This window comes from Varanus komodoensis, unplaced genomic scaffold (genome assembly GCF_004798865.1).
Source record: "Varanus komodoensis strain SLA01 unplaced genomic scaffold, ASM479886v1 scaffold47, whole genome shotgun sequence".
Taxonomy (NCBI): Eukaryota; Metazoa; Chordata; class Lepidosauria; order Squamata; family Varanidae; genus Varanus; species Varanus komodoensis.
The window spans coordinates 6,397,375-6,402,817 of record NW_025336045.1 but is presented as its reverse complement, the minus strand read 5'-3'; the positions used below and the strand labels follow the sequence as shown (position 1 = coordinate 6,402,817).

The window sequence follows — 5,443 nt, the reverse complement described above, 5'->3', positions numbered from 1 at the left end:
GGAAAGAGGCACGTATCAAATACACATCATACAAAACACTTCTGAATTATAAATGGCATTCCCCAGTGGGATGGTCCAAGTGGCATCAAGTCTGCATACACACCCATGAATCCTCCTCAAAGTTTTCCCAAATTTCCTCTCTTAAGATATATCAGCTTCTTCAAGCCTGCATGTTTAAGGGTTTCTTCAGCCTACCTGCCATGGTATGGTAGGGACTTACACTTTCAGTGCCTGAGGACCATACTTTTAGCAGCTAAAAAAGTCCTGATTAGCCATGATAAGCTCAAAAGGAACCACCATGGCACAGGCCCATTGGTGGCTCACCTCAGGCATTCTAGATGTGTCCACAGGAGGCACGCCTCAAGCAGTGATCAGTGGCAGCTGTGCCTAGACCCCGAAAGTGAGCAGGGCCTCAGTATCCCCTAAGCAATCGTGTCTGCTTTGTGAGGTACAACCTCAAACCTATTGTTGAGGTCTTTATTGAAGCCAGTGCAGAATTCCACTGAGCTGGTGCAATAGTTTTGCTTATCACAAGGTCTGTGAGATTAATTGTTGGAACTGGAAATGGACCACTTGTGACGATTGCACTGTTCGATTGCACTGTTGTACAGTGGTTATTGTTATGTCATACGTATCTTAATGGTTAACAGACAAGGACCCAAAATATATTTTAAAAATGAAGTCAAAAGGACCTGTATAAATAGAACGTGTGCCATGTTGCATATTACTATCATTTTTAATACTTGTAATGACATCCATTTTATATATGTAGATTGATGCCTTTCTATTTTAATTTTTAAAACTGTGAGATCAGTTTGCATAAGTTTTTGTACCTTTCATCGTGTGCTATTTGTGACTGGCTTCAATAACTTATGTGCAATGGTAGTGTTTTACTGGAAGAAGGGAAGTCTCAATTTGAAAATAATTAAGGTTAATAACTTTTACCAGATATTTTGTTTGTATTGCTTTCTTTGGGTACATTTGATCCCAATACCTGATTGGTACAGTCTTTTTTTATATTGTTGAAGGACTAAACATATTATACATTAATTGTGAATAGCTTTCCATGGGACAAAGAAGCCTTCTATGGTAATAACCCCAGGGGAGTAGTCATGTTGCAGCAAAGGGCTGGGACATCTGGCAGAATAGCAGTTTTGTTGCAGCATAACAAAAAGAAACCAAAAAATCAGCAACGGAAGGGCTGCTAGGAGAAAGGCTAAAGCTCTAGAACTAGAAGATACCATTGCAATGACATAGTTTATGGCAGGGACCACCAAATTCAAAAACTGCCACTCTCAAACTACCTAAAATACGATTAGCCTCGTCAGCATACGGTACTCCCAAGAGCATGGAAATATTAGAACTAAGAAGTTAAATCTGTGTTCCAGAATTCTTTGGCAGGCACCCAAAGATGTCAGAGAAACATTAGGCTGCGTAACTTTTCACAACTGTAAAGCTGAGCTGCTTTGTAGCTTTTCTTGATTGTTTATTTTATTTATTTAAGGTTTTTATAGACCCTTCTCTCAGTACATGCTCTCAGAACAGTTTCCAAACAGTTTGTTTGGAGGAATGGAAATAACAGCTATGGTTAGGGCATTCATGATGAAGAGATGTTGAAAGGATCAGTGGATATGTTGGGTTCACGATAAAGTGGCACTCACAGGTGATAATTAGATGTTGCAGGTATCTCACTGGGTGAAGCACTTACTTGAAGGTACCTTTAGGCACTTGCTTGATTGTGTCCAAATTCAGCTACTTTAATTTTAAAAAATTCTGAAAATCTGTGCTGATCTGGACCTTTGCATGTCTCAGTTTGATTGGCAGTTGCATTTTCCGATTCCTATGAGACTGCGCTCTAGCCTTTTCAACACAAGGCATTTATCGTGCAACTCCTTACAGTGGCTTACAAGCACATTTATGATCCTCCTGTTTTGCTTCTCTTTTTTTCCAGGGCCCTTTCCCTGTTTCTTTTAGTGAGGGAAATTCGGTATTAAGTTATAGTGGGGGAAATGGCGCTCTTTCTCTTTGTATATTTGCAGTATTCCGGGATACAGGAATCAAGAGGTTGTGGAGCAGGAAAGGAAGCATTCATTGTGCAGAGCATGGGTCTCAGCGCTGCAAGAAACCTGAGAGCTCATGGGGCAGTTAGCAGCCTCGTGCAGAAAAGCTGTTTGTACGTAGGATGCATTGACTGGATATAAATTCTTACACCAATCCATTATTTCAGGGATTTTCCCAAGGCCAGCCCAATGACTACATGTGCCCCTTTTCCCCATTGCTTGAAGGTGATCCGGTACCCTTGCAACTTCCCGCCCTACCTTTGCTGTGCAATCTACTGATCTGGACCAACAAGCTTGTGCTCACTCCACAAAATCTTGCTGAAGCAAAACGCTTTGTAATTCCAACAGCCTGTCCCTTGCTGCCTGCCTTCTGCTCCAGGGGCAAAGTTGGAGGTGTGGGATGTATGGAGCCCCTAAACAGCTTGATCAGCCTTACCCACTTGCTTAATCCCCTGGCTGGTTGAGAGCATTTCAAATGTGTTAAAAGTGTACAGGCTTGGTTTTTTCTTCTTTGACGTTCCACCTGATTTCTGACCCCTTTGGAAGCTGCCATTCCAGTAAGTGATTGCTTTAGCGAAGATTGCTGGGCCTTTAAAGCTCAGTTCTCTGCTGCCTTTATGACAAGATGCATCATCTCTTGAGTCACCCCATTAGCTATGTATTTTTTGTATATGGTATACATGGAAACTGTACTTGCTGATGAAAAACCAATCCAGCACATAAGTGGAAGTGGCAGGGGAGCAGAGCCAGTGTGGTGTAGTGGTTAAGAGCACAGGACTGGGATTCAGGTGATCTGGGTTCTAGTCTCTGCTCAGCCACAGAGCCAACTGGGTGACTTGCCAGTCACAGCCTCTCAGCCCAACCTACCTCACAGGGTTGTTGATGTGGGGATAAAATTCAGAGCAGCAGGAGGAGAATGATATAAGCTGCTTTGAGTTCTTTAAAAGAAAAAAGGTGGGATATGAATGCAATAAATAAATAAATAAGTACAAGAAGATAATGCATGGCTTTGTTGTGAAAATTCTGTCAGGTTTGAGAAGGATAAGCTAGCTCTGTAAAAGGAGGAAAGAAAATCTGAAACAATCAAATCCTGCAGAACTGGGAGGTGTGGCATTGCTTAAAGGAGCTTTTTCCCAATCCCATTGAATACAAAAAGTGACCATGATCCACGTGCTTAACTTTTGTGTTGAGCACAGTGTGACACATGCACACTTAACTTGGATTGGAATGTGCCCAGAAGTAACACAAAGTTACCATGCTGTGTTCGTTTTCTCTGTGGAATCTGAAAGCTCTTTTACATGGCAAAAAGGGTAATCTGAGATTGTTCTTACAACCCTGCCACTTTTTCCAAAGAAAGGATGCATTGTTGGTCATGCAAGGATATGTAGTGCCTTTTTCTGGCTTCCTGTTAATGCTTCTGCTTTCATTAACACTACACCTCCTCCTCACTCAACGACATACGTAGAGGGTGCTTAGCCCAAGACTTGCATGTGTGGTAGTCACTTGTGATCTTGCAGTGTTGCAGGAGCCAGGGAAGTGCTGTGCCTCCTGCCACATGCGAAAACAATTCTTTTAGGAGTCACGGTCTTTGCATGGGGTGCAAGCAGGAGACGCCAATCCAGCATCTCATAGATCTCCAATCCCTAACAGTTTCAGTGTGTCGTGCATAAGAAGAGAATGCAAAATCATACAGAGAATTGAAAACACTGAACACATGTACACATGCTGTGCATGACATTTTGATCTTTTCCTGCTTTTGTTCAGTAATGTGAGTGTGAAGGGGGCAAAGGTAAAGTTCCCCACCATCCCAGACTTACAGTAAAACCATTCATACTTCATACCAAGTTTCTTGAGATTGATTGATTGATTGATTGAACTTATATCCTACCCATTTCTCTTCCAAGGAACCCAAGGCTGCTTATACAATTCTCCTCTTCCTCTCAATCACATCCTCACAACAACATTCCTGTGAGGGAGGTTGGGTTGAGTCTGTGACTGGCCCAGAGTCTCCCAGTGAGCTCCAGGGCTGAGCGGTGACTAGAACCCAGACCTCCTGAGTCCCAGTCCCGTATTCTTAACCATTACACCATACTGGCTCTCATGACTACCTTGAACAAAATACCCTTCGTACTGGATGGGCTAGATTGTTCCAAGTTAAGCAAGCATTTCTCAAGCAATGCTGGTGCTGGTGTCCATCTTCAGAGGCAATGTGCCACCAAGTGCAGCTGGTGAGGATAAACACATGAGAGAGCATCGCATCAGATTGGTTCCTGCAGGAAATGGACTGCTGTGCAAAAGCACCTTCTGTTTGATCCGCAAGGTTGCTCTCATGTCCTTGTGTGGGTGTAACTTGCCAAACGTAGCTAAGAGTGCAGCAGAGGTCACTGGTGCTGTAGCAGGAAGCACGTGAGACCACGACCTCCTCTTAATCCCATGGCCGTAATGAAATGTTGAGAGTACATCAGATGACCTTTGCACTGACCCACAATGGCATAAAGCAGCTCCTAAGGGGGAAAGAGATGCTACTGATGCTTCACGTTGGACTCTGAAAACCGTAGCCTATGTCTCCTCCTCTCTCCCATGTTGTAAAGTGCAACATGATGTTTTCATGTCCTGCAAGCACTTGCCAGTGAAGTGGAACAGGTTCAGGAGATCGGGAAGTGGCGCGATAGCCCATGTTTCGTAGCACATTAGTGCAGCGGGAGCAGAAGGTGCGCCGTGACTGGTTTTGAGGGCCGCCATGTCCCTCTAGAAGATGCTACAAAATGAAATGGATTGCATTGTGTTTCGCTTTTTCAGTATCACTTTCACTAGCTTGGGATATTGAACAAAATCCATTTAAGCTGTAGAAGATAAATATTTAAGTCAGTGGAGTAGTAAAAATATGGTGACCTCTCACATACCCAGTAAAATGTGCATGTACGCACACCCACAGGGAATTTTAGATGAAGAAAATCCATCCTACCTGGAATAAAGATTAGAGACATGCTGTGCAAACCTGTATATGTTGTCTCAGAAGTGGGTCCTTACTGTTTTCAATGGGATTTACTTACTAAGTACACATATTTACTTGCAAATAAACTTCTAACCCTCTTTCTGAGCTGACATGCATAAAATTACACAGTCTGCATGATTTTTTTAAAGGTGCAAAATCTAGAACTACAACAGAAGTAAAAGCAGTTTGTCTACTAACCTTGCTTTTATTCCATTAGCTCCAACTCTGCCTGTGATGCTTGTCTGGAAACCCATTCTCTAAGATCTCTGGTCTCTTTCTCTTGGTTGCATTTACTTTGGTTTTAGTCCATATTAACCTGAGTTATGATGGACTGGATGCTGACAAAATAACCCACAGTATGCCCAACAGATATTCAAGCCCCTGTCGC

The 5,443-nt window shown here is 42.8% G+C and overlaps 1 protein-coding gene across 1 annotated transcript in view; it reads left to right on the top strand.

Annotated features, from left to right (window-relative positions):
- The window catches only part of VSNL1 (visinin like 1), an 89,897-nt gene that overhangs the window by 43,087 nt on the left and 41,367 nt on the right, over positions 1 to 5,443 (top strand). The gene's annotated exons all lie outside the window — the stretch shown is intronic.